A 23981-nucleotide genomic window follows, 5' to 3' on the forward strand; every position below is an offset into this window, starting at 1 on the left:
GAGCTTTCTTCAATTAGTGTTCTTGGCATCTTTTTTGAATCATTTGGTTATAAATGCATGAATTTATTTCTGGAATCTCTGTTTTGTTCCATTGATCTTTTTTTCTTCTATTTTTTTGGCCAATACAATGCTGTTTTGATTATTATAGCTTTGTAGTATGTTTTTAAGTCAAGTAGTGTGATGTCTCTAGATTTGTCCTTTTTCTCAGAATCACTTTAGTTATTCAGAGTCTTTTGTGGACCTCCAGTAATATGTTGAATAGGTCTGGTAAGAGTGGGGACCTTCATATTGTTCCTGATCTTAAAGGAAAAGCTTTCAACAATTCCTCATTCAGCATTATGCTGCCTGTGGATTTGTCATACATGGCCTTTGTTATGTTGAAGTATGTTATTTCTATACCTAATTGGTTGAGAGTTTTTATTATGAAGAGGTGTTAAATTTTGTCAAATGCATCTTCATTTATTGAAATGATCATATAATTTTTCTGATTCTATTGATGTAATGTATCATGCTTATTTGATTGACATATGTTGAAATATGGCATCCCTGATGTGAATCCTGCTGAAATTTTTTAATATGTTGTTAAACTTGGTTTACTAGTATTTTGTTGACAATTTCTACATTTAAGTTCATGAGGGATATTGACCTCAAGTACTTGTATTGCTGCTGTATCTTTCTCTGGTTTTGGAATCAGTGTAATTATGTCTTCATATAATAAGTTTGAAAGAGTTCCCTCCTTTTCAATTTTTTGGAATAGTTTGTGAAAAATTATATTAGTTCTTTTAAAAATATTTTATAGAATTCAGCAATGATGCCATCATGTCCTGGACTTTCTTTTAATGGAAGAGTTTATTACTGCTTCAAATCCCATTACTCATTATTTGTTGTTTCATATTTTCTACTTCTTAATACAATCTTGGCAGGTTTGATAAATTGATTGTATTTCTATAGTTTTTGGGTTACAGGCAGCTTTTGGTTACATGGATACTTTGTTTAGTGATGATTTCTGAGATTTTCATGTACCTGTCACCTGAGTGGTATATATTATACCCAATATGCAGTGTTTAACTCTCACCCCTCCTCCCAATCTGCCCCACCCTTGATAGGTTTTTGTGATTAGGAACTTATCCATTTCTTCTAGATTTTTCATATTGTTGGCATATAATTAATTGTTCATAGTAGTTTCTTATGATCTTTTGTGTTTCTATGGTATTAGATGTAATGCCTCCTTTTTTAATCTCTGATTATTTTACTCTTCTCTTTTTTTCTTGGTTAATCTTGCTAAAGGTTTGTCAATTTCATTTACCTTTTCATAAAATCTGCCTTCTATTTTATTGATCTTTTGTATTGTTTTTAAATCTCTATTGTACTCTGATTTTTATTATATCTTTTCTCCTAATTGTGAATGCAGTCTATTCTTGCTTTTCTGTCCTTGAGATCCTTCATTTGGTGGTTCATTTGAGAGCTTTTTTCTTTTTTTGATGTAGATATCTATTGCTATAGACCTCCTTCTAATGACTGCTTTTGCTGGATTTCATAAGTTTTAATATTTTGTGTTTTCATTTTCTTTTGTCTCTAGAAATTTTTTAAATTTTTCTTTTGATTTATTCATTGATTTATTGGTTGTTTAGAAGCAAGTTGTTTAATTCCCATGTATTTGTAGCATTTCAGAGCTCCTCCTATTGTTGATTCCTAGTTTAATTCATTTTCATGAAAAAAGATACTTGATATGATTTTAATTTTTTGAATTTGCTAAGACTTTTTTGGTAGACTAACATATGATCTATCCTGGAGAAAATACCACGTCCAGTGTAGAAGAATGTGTATTCTTCAGCTGTTGGATGGAATGTTCTGGTTTGTTTTTTTTTTTTTTTTTTTTTTTTTTTTTTGAGACGGAGTCTCTCTCTGTCGCCCAGGCTGGAGTGCAGTGACCGGATCTCAGCTCACTGCAAGCTCAGCCTCCCGGGTTTACGCCATTCTCCTGCCTCAGCCTCCCGAGTAGCTGGGACTACAGGCGCCGACCACCTCGCCCTGCTAGTTTTTTGTATTTTTTAGTAGAGACAGGGTTTCACCATTTTAGCCAGGATGGTCTTGATCTCCTGACCTCGTGATCCGCCTGCCTCAGCCTCCCAAAGTGCTGGGATTACAGGCTTGAGCCACCGCGTCCGGCCAGAATGTTCTGTTAATGTCTGTTGAGTTCTTTTGGTCTAGAGGGCAGTTTAAATCTGATGTTTTCTTCTTGGTTTTCGGTAAATAATCTGTCCATTGCAGAAAGCAGGCTGTTGAGATTCCCTACTATTATTGTATCTCTGTGTATCTCTCCCTTTAGATTGATTAATGTATCCTTCATGTATTTAAATGCTTTGGTGGATGTTGGGTGTGTATGTGTTCATGATTGCTACATGCTCTTTTATTAATCCTTTTATCATTATATAGTAGCCTTGTTTGCCTCTTTATATAATTTTTACTTGAAATTTGTTTGATCTGTTATGAGTATAGCTATTCTCACTTTGCTATGGTTTTTATTTGTATGAGTATCTTTTTTTCACTCATACACTTTCAGTATATGCATGTCTGTACAGGTGAAATGAGTCTCTTGTAGGCAAATATAGTTGAGCCTTGTTATTTTTATCCACTCCATCAACTTTATGTCTTTCAACTGCACAACTCTGTCTATATATATATTCAATGTGATTATTGAAAGTAAGACCTTACTACTACCATTTTGCTGCTCCTTTTTGAGCCATAATTTTGTATCTTTTAATAAATCTCTTCCTATTCCTCCCTTCTCCTTACCCTTTCCAGTCTAGTATCCTCTTTTTTACTTTTTACTTTCATGAGATCAACTTTTTTAAGCTTTTACATATGAGTGAAAACATGTGGTGCAAAACATTCTGCTCCTGGCTTATTTCATTTAGTACAATGTTGTCCAGTTCCATTTGTGTTGCTGTGAATGACAAGATTTCATTCCTTATTATAGCTAAATAGTATTCTCTATATCTCTCTAAATATGCAGAGTTCTTTCTTTCTTTCTTTTTCTTTCTTTCTTTCTTCTTTCTAATCTATCTCACATTTTCTTTATCTGTTCATCTATTGTCGAACACTGAAGTTAATGCCATATTTTGGCTATTGTAAATAGGAATAAGATAAATATCAGGGTGCAGAGGTCTCCTCAATATAGTGATTTCATTTTCTTTGGATAAATTCCTGGTAGGGGTGTCGCTAGATCATAAGGTTTTTCCATTGTAGTTTATTGAGTAACCTCCATACTGTTCCCTTTGTGGCTGTGCTAATTTATATTACTACCAAGAGTGTGTAAGAATTCTCTTTACTCTGCATACTTGCCAGCATTTATTTTTTTGCATGTTTTTTTATGATAGCCATTCTAACCAGAGTGAGATGTTACCTCAGTGTGTTATTTGCATATTCCTTTTAAATAGTGATGTAGATCATTTTTAAAACATATTTGTTAGCCATTTGTATGTCTTCTTTTGAGCAATGTCTATTCAAACTCTTTGCCCCCTTGTTTAAATTAAATTGCTTGTCTGTGCTGTTGAGCTGCTTGAGTTCTTTGCATATTCTGGATGTTAACCACCTGTTGAATCAGTAGCTTGAAAATATTTTCTCACATTTTGTAGACTAGCTCCTTACCCTGTTGATTATTTCATTTGCTGTATAGAAGCTTTTTCATTTGTTATAATCTCATTTATTCATTTTTGCTTTTGTTGCCTGTGCTTTAAAAGACTTACTGATAAAATCTTTCCCAGACCAATGTCCTGAAAAATTTCCCCCATGATTTCTTATAGTTGTTTTGTTGCTTCAGGTGTAAGATTTAGTACTATGAGCTATTCTTAATTGATTTTTGTATAAAGTAAGAAATAGGAGCCCTGTTTCATTATTCTGCATATGTATATTCAGTTTTATCAGCACAATTATCTAACGGACTATTCTTGCCCCAATGAGTGTTCTTGGCATCCTTGTAAAAAAAAAAAAAAAAAAAAGAACTGTTGGCTGTAAATATGTGAATTAATTTCTGGATTTTTTCTTCTATTTCACTGGCATGTGTGTCTGTTTTTATGCTAGTATCACTACAGCTTTGTAGTGTATTTTGAGGTATGATAGTTTAATGAATCTAGCTTTGTACTTTTTGCACAATACTGCTTTAGTGATTTGAGGACTTTGTGATTCTGTACAAATTTTAGAATTTTTTTCTGTTTCTGTGAAGAATGTCATTGGTATTTTGATATAAATTGCATTAATCTGAAGACCGCTTTGTGTAGTAGCGTCATTTTAGTAATATTGATTCTTCTGATTTATGAACACAGAATGTCTATTTATTTGTATCCTCTTCAATATTTTTCATTAGTATTTTGTACTTTTTCCTGTAGAGGTTTTCACCGCTTTGGCAAAATTTATTCCTGGGTCTTTTATTTTTGTGCTACAGAAAATAATTTTTTTAAAATTTCTTTTTCAGCTAGTTCATTGTTCATGTATAGAAATGCCACTAATTTTTTGTATATTAATTTTGTGTGGAGTCTCTAGATTTTCTGTATATGAGATCGGGTCATCTGCAAAAATGGACAACTTGACTTCCTCTCTTCCAATTTAATGCCTTTTTTTTTCTTTTGCTTATTTGCTCTGGCTAGAAATTCCAGTATTGTGTTAAGAATGGTGAGAGTGGACATACTTGTTCCATTTCCTAGAGAAAAATCTCTCAGATTTCTCTTAGGAAATAGTTAGATGTGGGTTTTTCATATAGGACCTTTAGTATATTGATGTATTTTTCTTACATACATAATTTATTTGGAATTTTTATCATGCAGGAATATTGAATTTAGTCAACAGCATTTTCTGTATCTATTAAGATGATCACAAGGGCGTGCCCAAGATCGCCAAATAGGAAGAGCTCCACCCTCCAGCTCCCAGCGTGAGCGACACAGAAGACTGGTGATTTCTGCATTTTCAACTAAGGTACCGGTTCATCTCACTGGGGTGTGTCAGACAGTCAGTGCTGGTCAGCAGGTGCAGCCTGACCAGTCAGCGAGAGCTGAAGCAGGGCGAGGCATCACCTCACCTGGGAAGAACAAGGGGAAAGGAAATTCCTTTTCCTAGCCAAGGGAAATTGAGACAGACAACACCTGGAAAATTGGGTAATTCCCACCCTAATACTGTGATTTACATGGAGATTATATCCCACACCTGGCCCGGAGGGTCCCATACCCATGGAGACTCCCTCATTGATAGCACAGCAGTCTGAGATCTAACTGCAAGGCAGCAGCGAGGCTGGGGAGGGGCATCTGCCATTGCTGAGGCTTAAGTAGGTAAGCAAAGCCACCAGGAAGTTCTGCACCAAGCAGACCTAATAGACATCTACAGAACTCTCCACCCCAAATCAACAGAATATACGTTCTTCTCAGCACATCACACTTACTCCAAAATTGACCACAGAGTTGGAAGTAAAACACTCCCCAGCAAATGTAAAAGAACAGAAATTATAACAAACTGTCTCTCAGACCACAGTGCAATCAAACTAGAACTCAGGGCTAAGAAACTCAATCAAAACCGCTCAACTACATGGAAACTGAACAACCTGCTCCTGAATGACTACTGGGTATATAACAAAATGAAGGCAGAAATAAAGATGTTCTTTGAAACCAATGAGAACAAAGATACAACATACCAGAATCTCTGGGACACATTTAAAGTAGTGTGTAGAGGGAAATTTATAGCACTAAAATGCCCACAAGAGAAAGCAGGAAAGATCTAAAATTGACACCCTAACATCACAATTAAAAGAAATAGAGAAGCAAGAGCGAACACATTCAAAAGCTAGCCGAAGGCAAGAAATAACTAAGATGAGAGCAGAACTGAAGGAGATAGAGACACAAAACACCCTCCAAAAAATCAATGAATCCAGGAGCTGGTTTTTTGAAAAGATCAACAAAATTGATAGACTGCTAGCAAGACTCATAAAGAAGAAAACAGGCTAGCCATAAGCAGAAAGCTGACACTGGATCCTTTCTTTACTCCTTATACGGAAATTAATTTAAGATGGATTAGAGACTTAAATGTTAAACCTAAAATCATAAAAACCCTAGAAGAAAACTTAGGTAATGCCATTCAGGACATAGGTATGGGCAAGAACTTCATGTCTAAAACACCAAAAGCAATGGCAACAAAAGCCAAAATTGACAAATGGGATCTCATTAAACTAAAGAGCTTCTGCACAGCAAAAGAAACTACCATCAGAGTGAACAGGCAACCTACAGAATGCGAGAAAATTTTTGCAATCTACTCATCTGACAAAGGGCTAACATCCAGAACCTACAAAGAACTCAAACAAATTTACAAGAAAAAAACAAACAACCCCATCAAAAAGTGGGCAAAGGATATGAACAGACACTTCTCAAAAGAAGACATTCATACAACCAACAGACACATGAAAAAATGCTCATCATCATTTGCCATCAGAGAAATGCAAATCAAAACCACAATGAGATACCATCTCACACCAGTTAGAATGGCAATCATTAAAAAATCAGGAAACAACAGGTGCTGGAGAGGATGTGGAGAAATAGGAACACTTTTACACTGCTGGTGGGACTGTAAACTAGTTCATCCATTGTGAAAAACAGCGTTGTGATTCCTCAAGGATCTAGAACTAGAAATACCATTTGACCCAGCCATCCCATTACTGGGTATATACCCAAAGGATTATAAATCATGCTGCTATAAAGACACATGCACACGTATGTTTATTGCAGCACTATTCACAAGAGCAAAGACTTGAAATCAACCCAAATGTCCATCAGGGACAGACTGGATTAAGAAAATGTGGCACATATACACCATGGAATACTATGCAGCCATAAAAAAGGATGAGTTCGTGTCCTTTGTAGGGACATGGATGCAGCTGGAAACCATCATTCTCAGCAAACTTTTGCAAGAACAGAAAACCAAACACCGCATGTTCTCACTCATAGGTGGGAACTGAACAATGAGATCACTTAGACACAGGAAGGGGAGCATCACACACCGGGGCCTATTGTGGGGCAGGGGGAGGGGGGAGGGATAGCATTAGGAGATATATCTAATGTAAATGAAAAGTTAATGGATGCAGCACACCAACATGGCACATGTATACATGTGTAACAAACCTGCACGTTGTGCACATGTACCCTAGAACTTAAAGTATAATAATAATAAGATTTTTTCAAAAGAAAATAAAAAGTAAAAACTGAAAAATAAAAAGATGATCACAATTTTCATTCTATTGATGAGACCTTATTGATTCACATATTTTGAATCATCCTTTCATTCTTTTGATAAATCTCACACAATCATTGTGTATTATTTTTTGATATGTTGTTGAATTAAGTTTTCTAGTATTTTGTTGAGTATTTTTGCATGTGTGTTCATCAGGAATATTAGCCTGTAGTTTCCTAATTTCCTGGTGTCCTGATTGGGTTTTGATTACAGTGTTATGCTGACCTCGTAGAAGGAGTTAGAAAAAATTCCTTCTGCCTCACTTTTTTATAATAGTTTGAGAATAATGAGTTTTAATTCTTCTTAAAAAGAATGGTACCAGTAGAATTATACAAGTAGAATTCAACACTGTAGCTATACAGTCCTCGACTTGTATTTGTTGAAAGTCTTTTTATTACGAATTCAACAATGTTACTTGTTTTTGGCCCTGTCAGATTTTCCATTCCTTCTTCATTCAATCATGATAGGTTGTGAGTCAGAAATTTATCAATTTTCTCTGGGTTTTCAAATTTAATGGAAATAAATAGTTCTTCAGAGTATCTTCTAATGATTCTTCATATTTCTGTGGTAGCTGTTGTAAAGTTCCCTTGTTTTTACCTGATTTTATTTATTTGGGTCTTTTTTTCTTAATCTGGTTAATGGTTTGTCAATTTTCATTTTATAGAACCAACATTTTTGTGTTGATCTTTTGTATTTTTTTACACTCTTTGTCAATTTGTTCTGCTCTGATCTTAATTATTTCTTTTCTTCTACTAATTTTGGGTGTGGTTGGATTTTTTTTTTTTTTTTTGGACTTGATTGAGGTGTACACTCAGGTTTTTATTTGAAATCTTTCTAGGTTTTTGATGTAGGCCTTTATTGCAACTTGCCTTTTAATGCTAATTGTACTGTGTCTCATAGATTTTGGTATATTGTGTTTCTACTTTCATTTGTTTTAAAGAATTATTAAAATTTTATTAATTTCTTCCTCCACTCATCGGTCACGCAAGAACATGTTGTTTATGTTCCATTTATTGTAGAATTTTTAATGTTACTCTTGTTATAATGTTAGTTTTATTTTACATGGTCAGATAAGATACCTAACATGAATTTGATTTTTTGTAATTTTTGAGACTTCTTTTGTGTCCCAACATATTTCCATCATGGAGATTGTTCCATGCACTGATTAAAAGAATATACATTCTTCAACTATTGGGTAAAGTTTTCTGTAAATATCTAGTAGGACCACTTATCTATGATGAAATTTATTTAAATTTCCTTTTGAAATTTTAGATTCAGAGGTACATGTGTAGGTTTGCTACAAGAGTGTATTGCATGGTGCTGAGAGTTGGGCTTCTATAGATTCTGTCACCCAGAAAAAGAAAATATCCCAAAGGAAGTTTTTTTTGTCCCTTGTCCCCATCTCTCTCTCCCTCTGTTTGGAGTCCCCATTGTCTATTTTTCTCATGTTTATGTCTGTGGAAATGTAAGATTTCGCTCCCACTTTTAAGTGGAAACATGTGTTTCTCACTTAGTTTGCTTATGATAATAGCCCCCAGCTGCACCCATATTGCTACTCAGTGCATGATTTTATTCTTTCTTATGTCGTGTAGTATTCCATAGTGTATATGTACCACATTTTCTTTATCCAATCCACCATTGATGGACACCTAAGTTGATTCCATTCTCTGCTATTGTGAATAGTTCTGCAAGGAAAATATGAGTTCCTGTGTCTTTTTGATAGAATGATTTATTTTCCTTTGAATATATACCTAGTAATGGGATTACTGGGTCAATTGGTAGTTCTCTGAGAAATCTTCAAACTGCTTTCCATAGAGGCTGCACTAATTTGCAATCCCAACAACAATGTATAAGTGTTCCCTTCTCCCATAACCTCAGCAAATACTGTTATTTTTTGACTTTTCAATAATAACAATTCTGACAGGTGTGAAATGATATATCTTTGTGGTTGTGATTTTCATCTCTCTGACGATTAGTTATAATTGTTTATTTTTTTATTTTTGTGGCTGCTTCTGTGTCTTCTTTAGAAAAACATCTGCTCATATCCTTTGCTCATTTTTCAGTTGGGTTTTTGTGTTGCTGTGATTTAAGTTGCTAATAAACACTGAATATTAGTCCTTTTTTGGATGTATGGTTTGGAGATATTTTTTCATATCTTGTGGGTTGCCTGTTTGCTCCATTTAGAGTTTCTTTTACTGTTTAGGAGCTCTTTGGCTTAAATTCTAATTGTCTATTTTCAATTTTGTTGCACTTGCTTTTGGGATCTTTATCATAAATTATTTTCCCATCCAGTATCTAGATGAGTACTTCCTAGGTTTTCTTCTAAAATATTTTTAGTTTGAGGTCTTACATTTAATTATTTAACTCATCTTGAGTTTACTTTTATATATAGTGAGAGGCAGGGGTCCAGGACTATTCTTTTGCATCTAATTAGCCAATTTTCCCAGCACCATTTATTGAATATAGTGTCCTTTCTCTATTGTTTATTTTTGTCAACTTTTTCAGAGATGAATTTGTTGTAGATAAGCAGATTTATTTCAGGGATCTCTGTTCTGTTCCATTGGTCTATGTGTCTATTTTGTACCGGTACCATGCTGTTTTGTTTACCATGTTCTCAGAGTGTAGTATGAAGTCATGTAGTGTGATGTCTCTTTCTTTGTTCTTTTTTGCATTCACTATTTGGGCTCTTCGTTGATTCCGTATGAATTTTTGAATAGTTTTTTTATATTCTGTGAAAAATAATGTTCGTAGTTTGATAGGAGTAGCACTGAATCTTTAGATTGCTTTGGGCTGAATGGACATTTTAATGATATTGTTCCCATCCACAAAGACCAAATGTTTTTTCGTTCGTTTGTATCATCTTTTATTTCTTGCAACATTGTTATGTTGTTCTCCTCATGGAGATCTTGCATGTCCTTGATTAGGTTTATTCCTAGGTATTTTTATATGGTTATTGTAAACCGGATTGAGTTCTTGATTTGGTTCTGAACTTGAGTATTATTGGTGTATAGAATGCTACTGATTTTTGTATTTTGATTTTGTTTCCTGAGACTTTGCTGAAGTTTTTTTTATCAGGTGGAAATGTCTTTTGGCAGAATTTTTATTGTTTTTGAGGTATAGAATCATATCATCAGCAAAAGAGATAATTTTTGGCTCCCTGTTTTCCTATTTGGATGACTTTTATTTCTTTATCTTGCCTGATTCCTCTGGCTAGGACTTCCAGTACTAGGTTTAACAGGAGTGGTGAGAGTAAGACAGCTTTCTCTTATTTCAGTACTTAAGGGGAAGGCTTCCAGCTTTTTGCCCATTCCATATGATATTGCCTGTGGTTTGTTATAGATGATACTTAAGGTATGTTCCTTCAATGCCTAGTTGTGGGTGGGTTTTTTCATGAAGAGATGTTGTATTTTATCAAATGCTTTTTCTGTGTCTATTGAGGTAATCCTATGGGTTTTGTGTTTAATTTTGTCTATGTGCTGAATTACCTTTATTTATTTGTGTATGTTGAACACTCTTGCATCCCAGGAATATAGCCCACTTTATTATAGTTAATTAATTTTGTGTTATACAGTCAGATTTGATTTGCTAGTGTTTCACTGGGGATTTTTGCATCTATGTTTATCAGTCTGCAGTTTTCTTTTTTCCCTGTGTCTTTGTCAGATTCTGGTATCAGGATGATCCTTGTTTCAATAATGAATTGGGGAGGAGTCCCTCCTGTTTAACTTTTTTTGAATAGTTTTAAAAGAGTTGGTACCAGCACTTCTCTGTATTTATTGGTAAAGTTTGGCTGTGAATCCATCGGCCAAGGGCTTTTTTGGTTGGGTGGGTTTCTGGCACTGATTGAAATTAGAACTCGATATTGATCTACTTAGGGTTTCAGTTTCTTCCTGGTTCAAACTTGAGAGGTTGCATATTTCCAGGAAAGTAAGGATTCTCCTATTTAATTCATGGTTCCAACCTGTCCACTGGTGAAGGCCTTAAAGTGACATGATATCAGAATCCTCAAGAGAGCTCTGTCTACATGGATACATCATCTTCTTAATATCCACATACACAACTCTAACCACCAGCCAATTGGCACCGCAAACTTTGATGTTGTCCCAAGTTCCATCATTTTAAGTTTATGCCTCTAAATTAAGACTCAGCCTCCAGCAAAGTTGGAAGAGAAATGTTTTCATTCACTGTGTATTGTGAGTGATAAATTTCTTTTTTAAGAAGCAGGTTATTGGTAGGAGTGAAAATAGAACATGAGGATATGCACAAACTGAGAGCAAAGAGCAGAAAAGTGAGACTATAAATACAAAAAAAAATTGTCCATTCACCAGTTTGTTTAAGACTGATATTACAAAAAAATATTATATACATTTAAATTCTCTACAAAAAAAAAGTTTCTTTGAGTCACATACATTAAAAAACAATCTACCTTTTGTCTGATAATTCCAACATCTGTGTCACATTGCAGTTTGGTCCTGATGATTGCTATATCTGTTTAGTACATGTGTTTATTGCCTTTTGATGTCTCAGAAGTTTTGGTTGAAATCCACAAATGGAGTATAGGAATGTCAATACTTAAGTAAGTATTTATTTTACATGGAGATAATCACATCTGTCCTTCTGTTAGGCATGTATTGTGGAGGGTGGTGTCAATAATAGGGCTGGGTTTTAAGTTTGTTGTTGCTATGCGTACCCTGGGAATATCAAAAGCTTTAAATATTTTAGGAAATACATGTATATAGATCTGCTGCCCCGTCTACATTTGTTTTCCCCTTTTGCTGTATTACCCAGAAACAATCTGTATCTCGCAGCTCTCCCAGCTATATTCCACTCTGATTTTTTCTAGATACTCATTAGCATTAGGGTGATGTTCCCATGAAGCTCAATATTAGGCAAGCTCTGTAAATCTTGGTCTTGAGGATGACCTATTTTTCTCTGAGGAGTGGAGCTTTTCTCCTGGTTTCCTTTCCCAGCTACAAGAGTTTTCACCAGTACTCTCAAACCATAGTTTTTGTTACCATTCCCTATTGAAGATAAGGACTTTTATTCTTTAACGGAGAAAGAAAAGTTTGGTCTTGAATAGGGCTTGAACAGTAGTTGCTGTTCTCATGTCGCAGCCAGTACCAATGGGGCTCTCTGAAGATTATCTCTAATCTTCCTACAGGGTACATAGTGAGGCTATTAAAGAAATAGTAAAGAGGCATAAAGCCCCTTATGTCTGCAGGCATCAGGGGCTTCACTTTCTTTTGTCAACCCATCCTTGGTATTTACCCACTTATTAAAATTTTCCAGCTGATTCATTACACTTATTTTTACAGCATTGGGTGACTTCTGCCCCAGGTGAATAAGTGTGCAAATCCGGTTTATTCCTACAGGAGCCCATCACTCTCAAGATTTCTAGTGAGCTGTTTACCCAGTAAGCTCAACTCACTAATGGGCTCAAGAAAAGTTAGATTTGCATGTTATTCATATTTTATTCACATTTTTTTCTATCATAAGGATGTGGGTGAGACACTCCTGCTCCCTGCATCTCTGATGGAATGTGAAAGTCTCATTTTTATTCCTTTAGTATAAAGGGAAATGTGTTTCAATTGCCTGCATAAATTTTCAAAACCAATTTGAATTATATGAGAGTACCTCTCTCCCTTTCCTTCACCTGATTTTTCTTAATAGATTCTCTAATAATTCATACATTATGTATTCAGTAGACAAAGAGTTTACTGAAACAAATGGGATAAATTAGAGTTTAAGTAACCCTGGATTATTTTACCAAAACATCAATCCCTCACACCTCTCCATTCAGAGTTTTAGTGATGTTCCCCTCCCAACATCTCCCATACTTTTAATCCAATCTTTTCATTAATATAAGGTCTCTAAACAACTGAAAAAGAAAAAATAAAATGATGCCATTAATATTGAAGGTGGAAGAAAAAGGGTAATTTTGTAAATGTATCTGATATTTTGAATAATTGCAAGAACATTTCCAGTCTGATAAACTTGTTAGGTGTTATTAGGTATATACTACACTAGGTCTGCAAGTGACTTTTCTCATAGGCCTTAAGAAAACAAGCAGAATTATTAAGCAATAAGATTTTAAACTCATATTAAAGACCTATATACCTTTCCACCACATTAGCTATTACACAAAAGTAGCACAGTGTATCTTTACTAACAGAAAGAATGTATCTCTTTCAACTTTTATTGCAGTCATTTAGTCATCAAAAATGATGTTGTCAAAGGGTATCTTGAATTTCTCAAACTTTTCATGTTATCAAGATAGGTTAAAGAGTATTTTATTCAATAATTGACCTCAACAGTAATGATAAACATCTGCGGGCTAGAAGAGTCCTGTGATGGTCTTTAATTTGATTTTGTTTTTCATAAAATTTGCTTAAATTTTTCTTAGGACCAACCATAAGAAAAAAGCAAAGGTTTTTCACTTTGCTTTTATCATCATGTAGCTTTACTTTATTAACAATTGTGTTTAACAAAGCTCTGAGCTCTTTATTTGGGATATGAAATAATAGCTGCTCACCGCTTGGATCATTTCTGTAATTTCTGTCCTGTATGAGTCATGAAAAAATAAAAGGAACATAGCTACATTGTTCATAAACATAAAAATAATCTTCTCAGTTATTTGTTGGATCTAAAAATTACTTGAGTGTTATCTTTTAAAACTAGATAATGATCATACATTTAAATATTATTTCCAAAATTTCCTGTGCCCGTATGAACAAACTGAAAAACATTTTAGATATACCGTTAGTAAAAGCAAAGCCTTTCTTTCTATTTATCCTAGAGTGGGAGAAAACATGTAATCAATTTAAGTTTTAAAGCCATGATATTGTGTAATGGCATTTATTAATCCAGTCCTAGGCATAATTGAACTAAGGGTGACAGATAAGTAGACATATGTTTCTATTCTCCAGGCATGGGCCGTCCATTATAATATTCACTTTCAAAATTTATTAAATATTCTGTTTTTTTCTTCTTGTCCATTCCATTCCATTCCCTTTCTTTTTCTTTTTTCTCTTGTCCATTTTTCTTTCTGAATAATTTGAACTTGACCCATTAGATCCATTAGACTTGACCCTAGCAAGTGGGACTGTATATCAGGTAAGAAAGGGGGTGGCTCTCTAAGGGAAACTATAAGCACCTGAGTGTGGCGTAAGAACCCAAGGGCCCAAGCAGTGTTAGAAGAGTGTCCAAGGAGACTGATGGTTCAATGGTTTGTCAGAACCCACTGAACTAACTAAAAGCATATTAGGCTTCTCCAGAGAAAAAGAACATTTCTACGTATGTCTTAATACATATGCATGTGTCTGTATGTGTGTTTGTATCTGTGTATACTTGTAGCTGTCCCTTGAACTATGTGAGTGTTACAAATGCCAACCTCACAGTCGAAAATCCACATTTAATTTTTGACTCACCACAACTTGTGTACTAATTGCCTGCTGTTGACTGGAATCAGTACCATTAACATTTGATTAACATGCATTTTGTACGTTGTATGTATTATATACTGTATTCATTCCACAAAGTTAGACAAAAGAAAATGTTATTAAGAAAATCATCGGGAAGAGAAAATAGATTTACTATTCATTAAGTGGAAGTGGATCATCATAAAGATCTTCATTCCTGTTTCTTCACATTGAGTAGGCTGAAAGAAAGAGGAAGAGGAGAGGTCGGTCTTGCTGTCTCAGGAGCGGCAGAGGCAGAAGAACTGAAGGAGGTGAAGGAGGGCTTAGGAGAAGCAGACATACTTGGTGTAACTTTTATTGAAGGAAATCCATGTATAAGTGGACCTGTGAAGTTGAAACCTGTGTTGTGCAAGGGTCAGCTGTACACACACAGACCCAGACCCAGACACACACACATCCACCCACCCACACACACACACACACACACACACACACATATATATATATATATAAGGTTAGACTAGTGGCTAGACTAGTGGCTATATATATGTGGGGGGGGGGTGTATATATGTATATACAGACAGAGAGAGAGAGAGTAACCCTGCAAACTAGAGACCCAGAAAGGAATTGATGCTGTAATTCAAGTCCAGAGGTAGTGTGCTGGCAGGATTTCTTTGGGAAAGGTTATTTTTCTATTGAGACTTTTAATAGGAAAGGTAATATGTTTTATTCAGAGTCTATTGATTTAAATGTTAATATCTTCTAAATACACATTCACAGAAACATCTAGAATGATGTTTGATCAAAAATCTGGGTACCCTGGCTCAGTCAAGTGGAGACATAAATCACAGAGAGCAAGGAGAATATCAATACATGGGGTATCCTGGCATGGGTGTCAATACCTGAAGAGGATAGGAAGATATCACTGTGGTGGAGGGTGAACAGGGGAGAGGTCTGATATGAAGTGTTAGAACCTGAGTAAGGTTAGACTAGTGGCTAGATAGGAGAGTAGTTCAGTTCCTAGTGTGGAATCCCAACTGAGGTGAAGAAGAGGTCTGCAGGGGAAAAGATAGGAGTTGGCTTGTCAGTCCCACATTGACTCAGTTACTTTGGCTTTATAGGAATTAATATCCGAAGCTGGCTTCCTCCACCTTCATTCTTCCTCAAGATTGCGTTCGTGATTCTTGGCCTTTTACATTTTAAAAGAAAGGTTAACATAATCTCGTCAATTTCCACATTTCAAAGAGTACTGGGATTTTGTTTGAGATTTCACTGAAACTATAGATGTATCTTTGGAGAGCCAACATTCTTACAATATTGTTTTTCAACTAATGAACATGATATAGGTTTTAATGTCTTTAAATAATGTTTTGTAGTTTGGGAGTATGAAATCTATTCCTTGGGTTTCAATTTTTTTAAAACTGCACTAAGTAGTATACTTTACTAATATTATTTCCTGACGCTACTAATGTATAAATCACTACATTTGATTGTGTATATTTTATTCTATCCAGATGACTTGTAAAAATTAACATTAATTTCGAGAGTTTATATGTAGTAACTTTTAAATTATCTACCTATACCACATGTCACTGACATTTTATTTTTTTCTTTTCTTGTTCTTAAATTTAAATTCTTTTTCTTGCCATTTCTCTGACTAGAACATCCAGGATAATGTTTAATGGAAATGGTGATAGCAGGCATTATCTTCTCACGTATGACATCAACAGGAAAGCTTTTAATATTCCCCATTTTAATATAACGGTTGCCGTAGGGTTTGTTTGCTTTCTTTAAAGTCATGATTATATCCCGAAGCATATCACATGAAATTCATTGTAACTTTTTTCTCATTCTAAGTAAATATTTGCTTCATATGCTCATTTTTATTTATAATTTTGAATTATTGTCTTATAAAGGCCTTCCTGCAGGGGCCTTTGAAAACAATATGCTGAGAATAGATAGGGCTCAAGGACAGTATCTCCAATTGAACTTTTAATGAACTCCCGTAGGCGCCAAGAAGGCGGGCAAATAAGGAAGAGCATAGAAACAAAGAACTGAGTAGAAGGTTACATCTGGGAAAAGAGTTTGTTTTGCATTGCATTCTTTCTGCTGACGTGGGGTTTATGGAGTATAAATAAAGTGAGGCGGAGGCTCTGAGCGCGGCCGCCATGTTCTCTGTGTGTCTTTGTCTTTTGTGTGTTCTTTCATTCTCTACCACCCCCGGCACGGACCCCAACAAGTGGCGCAGCGAGCAGGGTCAGCACGGGTGAGTAGGGGAGAACAAGAAGGGGAACCCCCTAGGAGCGGGTAAGGCTCGGATATTGTTAAGGGGAACCTTCTTAAGCTTTCATTATGGGAATTCCATCTCTCTGGCCTCAGAATATTTATGGCTGTTTAAAGGACTGTTGCTGTCTATGGGAGTAGAAGTGAAAGAAAAAGACTTTGAAGCGATTATTTGCCCATGTTGAACAACATTGTTACTGGTTTCAGTATCAGACTAAAGTGCAGCTGAATCGAAAAAAATGGTTACAGGTAGTAAAAGCTCTGCTTAGAGCTCTCCAGTTAGGGGATATTATGCCTCTAAAATTGTGGACCTTGTGTAACTCTATCACTCAGACATTAGAGTTACTTGAGACTGATCCGGAGTGTGGTAATGTAGCCACAGGAGGAAAGGTATCTGAGGATTTGGAAAAATAAAATAAAATAAAATAAATCTGAAATGGAGCCCGTTTGTGCCAGGGTAGCAAAAGGGGGAGAAGAGAAAAAGCCAGCTCTTCCTTCTTCTAAGGGAAATTCTGACATGCAGTGTATTATGGAAATGCTTCAACAAATATTACAGATACATTCTTCTAATTCACCTTTGTGAGCTTTCCCTGTTTCTTTTCCTTCTGCCCTGTTAAAAGAGGATTTTCCAGTGCCTCCAACCCCCTGGCTTCCTTATCTTTACCTTTGTTTGGCAAAGTTTTCTCAGTGCCTTGCCCGCCATTGGGGGAGGGAGAAAAGGAAAGATAAAAAAAAAAAAAAAAATTTAAGGAGCTGGATCTGTTTCCAATTATTTGTGCTTCTTTTGCTCCTAATGCTCAGTTTTCAAATGGTGGCAATAATGTCCAATTTAATGCCTTACAAATTAAATTTTTAAAAGAAATGAAAGCTGCCATTTCTAACTATGAACCCCTATCCTTGGTCTTCTTGATATTTTTTCATCAGAAAATTTGATAATTCCTATAGACTGGAAGACTTTGGGGAAGGCTTTTCTTGATCGTTCTCAGTGGTTACAATTGCACAGCTGGTAAATGAACAAGGTGCATGTACAGGCTAGAAAAAATGTTATGTGTGATCCCCCAGGAGCCACTGAGGAACAACTCACAGGCACGGGCCAATATGCTACTCTTAATGCTCAGGCTGGTCTAGATGATGTTGCCCTTACTCAAATCAAGACTTTGTTTTTAAGGGCCTAAAATAAGGTAGAGATAACAGGAAAATCTTCCCTTTCCTCTGTGAAGATTTTACAGGGCACAAATGAACAATATTCAGATTTCGTAGCCCATCTTCAGGATGCTGTCTTGAAAATTGTGGGTGCTGACCTTGCTTCAAAAATTTTGTTACAAACGTTGTCTTTTAAAAATGCTTATGCTGACTGTCAAAAATTGTTAAAATCGTTAAAGGCCAATGGGGCCAATTTAGATAAATATATTAAAACTTGTGTTAGTGTTGGAGGGGCTATTTATAATGCTCAATTATTTGCTGGAGCTTTGTCTAAAGCCTTAAAAGGAAATAACAAACAAGGTGTTTGCTTTCAGTGTGGTAAACCTAGACATTTCAAAAAAGAATGTCATAAAAATTGAACACTTTTATCCCTCAAGGCAGAAAGCTGCCTTCAGAGGTGTACAAATGTTGTGGTAAAGGTCGACATTGGACAAATAAATGTCGTTTCAAAACTGATAAAAGTGGAAATTTACTGTCTCCTCTCCTGGGAAATGGGAGCCAGGGCCCACAGGCTTGGGGCCCCAACAATTTATGTCACCAGGTCTGAAAGTGTAGTTGGTTTATCAGTCTTTACAAATGAGAAATATAAGAAAGGAAAAGAATGCACAAACTAACTAGGTTTCTTGTAATAAATCACTAAACTAGTCAGAGGACCAAAAAAATACAAGATCAGCGTGACTCTGAAGGATGTGAGATTATGGTTCTGCACTTGTTACATTAAAGAGCTAAAATAAATAGACGTAATATTAACAATAATAACAGTAATAATAGCCATAGTATACTGAGTACTTACTATGTGTCCACTATTGTGAAAAAATCTTCACTTGCATTTAGTTCTTCCAACATCCCTTTAAGACTGACAAATTTTATAATTATTACCATTTTGTAGACAGGAAAACAGAGTTAAGACAGTTTTATAAATGTATCCAAGGTCATATAGCTATTATATTTTGAAAATATGACTTTCTGTCCCCAGAGCTTACATGCTTAACCCTTTCCTCTAGACTGCTCTATAAAGTACAAAAATGGTAGTCACCCTCCTTGGAATAATCGGAGGAAAGAAAAATCAGTAACTAAGTAAAAGTTATATCTCAGCACCAGATCCAATCCCAATTTCAAGTATCCATTTAGCCTTGGATAGCATCACTGTGTTTTGAAAACCAAAATCCGTTGAGTATTTTGTGGTTCACCATCTTTTACAAAGCAGATACTCTATTGAATAGTAAGCTACGAACTGAATTTCTGTACCTGTAATCACCTTATTTGTTTACAAATATTTGTTATTGACTGAATCTGCATACAATACCCAGTGAGCAATGGCCTACAACATCAAGGAATAAATTCAAGTCCTCCTTAAGGATCCCACACCTTACCCCAGTTTCTCAGCCTTAAGCGGCAACTAAGCAGAGCGCTGCTGCTGACTTAGCTATTACTCAGCCTTATACTTTGTCTCCTAATAGAGGAGTATATAAATTGGCTATTAGAGTGTGTGGCCCTTTGCCAAAAGGACATGATGTTACTAATAAAATTCTTATTATGGTTCAAGTCTCACAATTTATATGCCTAGAGGCAGGGGAAAGTATTCTCAATAGGGAGGGTTTGGTAGCACAGAAAAAACTGTTTTTTGGGAAACTTTAGTTTCTAATCAAAAGCCCTTATGTTCATTGCACATTAATGAAATAGTTTTTAAAGGGTTAATTGATACGGGGGTGAATATGTCTATTATTTGTTTAAATTAGTGGCCTATACAATAGGAAAAAAGACAAGTTTCAGTTATACTTACTGGCTTGGGTGCTGCTTCTGTGGTTTATCAAGACGTAGAACCTTTAACCTGTGTTGGTCCTAAAGGTCAACAAGGTCAAGTGTTTTTTTTTAATTTTTATATTGTTCCTATCAATATTAATTTTTGGGAACAAGATCTTTCACAACAATTTGCTGCTTTTTTAAACATTCCTCATATTTCCTCAGCTGCCAAAAATATGATGTTCAAAATGGGCTACAATCCTTTAAACTCATAGTCCCCACTCCTATTTAGGTGAAACAGTGACCATTATTTAAAGAAATACTTAGGACTCTAACAGAGTAAGTCAAAAAACAAATGGCCGAGAGGAATATAAAGCCACGTATTTCTGCATGGAATTCCCGTCTTTGTCTTGTCTTAAAACTATAAATGTTTACATTAAACCTAGGGAAAGTTTACAGCCTGGTCTTCCTAATCCTGCCCTTATCCCACAGAGTTAAAAATTAATGGTCATAGATCTCAAAAATTGTTTTTTCTCTATTCAGTTACAACCTCAAGATTGTAAAAAGTTTGTCTTTATTATTCCTAAATATAATAATGGACAACCCATTCAAAAATATCAGCAGAAGCTTCTTCCTCAGGGTATACTTAATAGCCCTACTATATGTCAAAAATTTGTACATAGGACTTTAAATCCTGTAAAAAATCAGTTTCCAACTGTGTTAATTTATCATTGTATGGATCTTCTCTGTCCCTGTTTTTAATAATTCTCAGCCACTTTCTCGATATCAATGGAAAGTTTTACCTCAAGGTATGTTAAACAGCCCTACCTTGTGTCAAGAACTTGTCCTTTTGCATCATTACAAACTCAGCTTTCTTTCTATTCACTTAATATTGCCCCAGAAAAAATTCAACTGGATTTTCCTATTCAATATTTAGGTTATACCTTAGGAGCACAAAATATTCGACCCCAGAAAATTCAAAGTCAACGTGATCATTTCAAAATATTAAATGACTTTCAAACGATGCGTCCTGTTTTAGGAATATAACATCTTTTTTCTATTCTAGAAGGAGACAGTCACTTGGACAACTCCTGCCATTTAACTCCTTTGGCTTTACAGGAACTCCAGCTTGTAGAAGAGCAACTTTAAAAGGCCCCTTCCTGATGTTCCCCTTTCCTTTTGTTTATTTCATACTTTACATTCTCCTACAGGAATGATTCATCAGACCAATCGGCCACTAGAATGGATCTTTTTGTCCAATAAAACATCTAAACTCTTGGCTACTTATATCGATCATTTAGCTTAACTGATCATCAAAGGACGGCATCACTGTTGACAGCTTTGGGGAGGAGATCCTTCCTTAATTATCTCTCAATTCACTCATAGTCAGATCACTTATCTTCTTGCAACTTCTGATTCTTGGCAAGAAGCTTCATCAATCTCGAGTTACAGTTTATCCTTATCCCTCGGTGCAACAGGGAGAATTGTTTGCTATTCTCATGGTCTTACTTGATATCCCTACTATGGTTGTAACATTGTTAGTGATTCTCAATACGCCGTTTATGTTACTACTTATATTTCTCAGGCCACTTTACCTCTTTGTGCTACTTCTTCTCTTCAGAAATTCTTTTCTTTGTTATCCTTTACTTTGAGCCAACGTCGAGCTCCTTTATTCATCACTCATCTTCGTTCTCATTCTCAACTTTCTGGACCATTAGTTCATGGTAATACTCAGATTGATTTGCTTTTAATCGGCCACCTATATGCTGCAGAACAAAAATATACTCTACATCACACTAATAGTTCTGGCCTTCAACGACGGTTTCATTTAACTCATAAACAAGCTCGTTCTCTTATTCGAGCTTGTCCTTCTTGTGCTCCTTTGAGCATTCCATCCTTCCATCCTGGGGTTAATCCACGAGATGTCCCTTCTTTTGGACGATTAAAATGTTCATCATACCATTGATACCTTTTCTCATTTCTGTTATTACTCATCTCTTAGTTTGTTCCGCCATCATGGGCATTCCTCTTATACTTAAAACTGATAATGCCCCTGCTTATGTCTCTCATAAATTACAAGTTTTCTTACAGCAATACAATATTCAACATATCACCGGTATCCCGGGCAACAGTCAAGGTCAAGCCATCATTAAGCGCACAAATTTAACCTTAAAAACTCAACTGCTAAAACAAAAAGGGGGAAATGAGCCCCCCAAAAAACCAGATTTTTTTGAAGGTTAACCTTTCTACCTTAATTTTTTTGATTTTGAAGGTTCTTTTTACCTTAATTATTTTTTGAATCAATGGAGACAATTGCAAGACTCCGCTGTCATAACCCATCTTTCCTCACCTCCCTCGGTGATAGTCCCCGCTGACAATTTAAAGATTTGGTATCCTAATGAAGAAGGTAAGTATGTTCAAGGGCAAGTTCTAAAACAGGGACAGGGCTATGCTCTTGTCCTTACAGGGAGCGGACCTGAGTGGTTTCCTACAAGATGATTGAAACCCTGTTGAAAAGAAAACTGGATTCAGCATGCATTTCTTCCTTTGTTGGATGTGCCTTGGCGGGGGACTTATTTCCTTTAGTGAGGCTTTGTATGAATATTGCACTTATATTCCCTTTCCACCCTTGTATCAGGGAGTCGCCTGGGGAGAGGTGGAAATTAAGGTTTTCACCAATGACACTACTTGGATGCCATCCCCCTATATAGACAAGGACAATATAGAACGGGAAACGGGAATTATAAACAACACATACCAATTTGGAGTGGAAGAACTTCCAATATGCATGGGAAATAGTTCTCATTGTCTCCGAAAATCGTATGAAGACTGGGTTGTTCACTATAATCATAGTCATGTGGCTGCTAATACTGTTATTATAATCATACTGTATATAGTAATGAAACTATTCCTAGTTTTTTACCTTTTTGTCCTATTCCAGAAGTTTCTCCTAATATTGAGGTGCTGGAGTGGCAACAATGTCGGGGAAATAAACCCCGGATTTTATTAGAATACAATGGGATGCAAATAACTGATTGAAGTGTGCATGGTGATTTTCAAACAAAATTTAGTCACATACCTTTGAAATGGCACCGGGTAAATAAAAGTATTGCTGCTAACAATAATGAAACCTTAGTATGGCGTGAAGAAGGCCTAAGTACAGAGTCATCTTTGGAAGTTGTTAGCTGCAGGCGATGCCATTAACATTTTTGTGGGGAATATGCCCCTTAATCTTTCTAACCCGAATAAATCCTTTCATATTCAGTTATATCGAAATACCTCCTGATATATTATTGCTTGTGTCTGTAAGCCCTACCTGTTATTAGCAGGGAATTTGACATGGGATAATGATATGGGGATTGTTAATTGTACAGATACATGTACATTTTTGTCTTGCCTCAATCATTCATGGTGGCACAACTTTACTGAGGATATTTATATCCTCAGGGCTCTTAAGGAAATTTGGCTACCTGTTAACCTTACGCGACCATGGGGGGCATCACCTCTTGAGACTTATATTTGGACTTCTCTCCAGCGAACCCTCCATGCCCTTGGACTTATAATTGCCTCGGTGATGAGCCTTGTCGCCATCGTCTCCACTGCGGCCGTAGCAGGGCTCGCTCTTCATCAAAGCATACAAAATGCTGAATTTGTGCAGCAATGGCACGAACAATCTCACCGGTTATGGCTTCAACAACGAAACATTGATTCTCAACTTGCTGAAAGATTGGACAACATGGAACAAGCCTTGACATGGCTTGGAGATCAGCTCACTGTCCTCAGTACTCGGATAACATTACAATGTGATTGGAACTCCACTCAATTTTGTGTAACGCCTGTGCTTTTTAACATCTCTCAAAATTGGACCGTAATCCGAAAATTATTAATAGGCCATAAAAATATTAGTTTGGACATCCAAGAGCTCACTCAGAACATTTCCAAAGCATTTCGACAACAATTACATGTGTTGTCTGGAACTGTAACCCTTCAGGAGCTGGGTCAGCGCCTTGCTGCCTTTAACCCATGGACCCAGATGAAGACATGGATTTCTACAATCTCTGGAAGTATATT

General features: G+C 35.8%; 1 protein-coding gene across 2 annotated transcripts in view; it reads left to right on the forward strand.

Moving 5' to 3' along the window:
• The window catches only part of LOC126930507 (solute carrier organic anion transporter family member 1B3), a 409969-nt gene that overhangs the window by 264792 nt on the left and 121196 nt on the right, over positions 1 to 23981 (forward strand). The window contains exon 1 of one of the 2 annotated variants that reach the window (XM_050747599.1): positions 16791 to 16947. The exons of the other annotated variant lie outside the window; for it this stretch is intronic. The gene's annotated coding sequence lies outside the window, so the exon portion shown is untranslated. Of the gene's footprint in view, positions 1 to 16790; positions 16948 to 23981 lie in introns of those variants that run through there. 2 annotated transcript variants of the gene reach the window in all.

Source organism: Macaca thibetana, chromosome 11 (genome assembly GCF_024542745.1).
Source record: "Macaca thibetana thibetana isolate TM-01 chromosome 11, ASM2454274v1, whole genome shotgun sequence".
Taxonomy (NCBI): Eukaryota; Metazoa; Chordata; class Mammalia; order Primates; family Cercopithecidae; genus Macaca; species Macaca thibetana.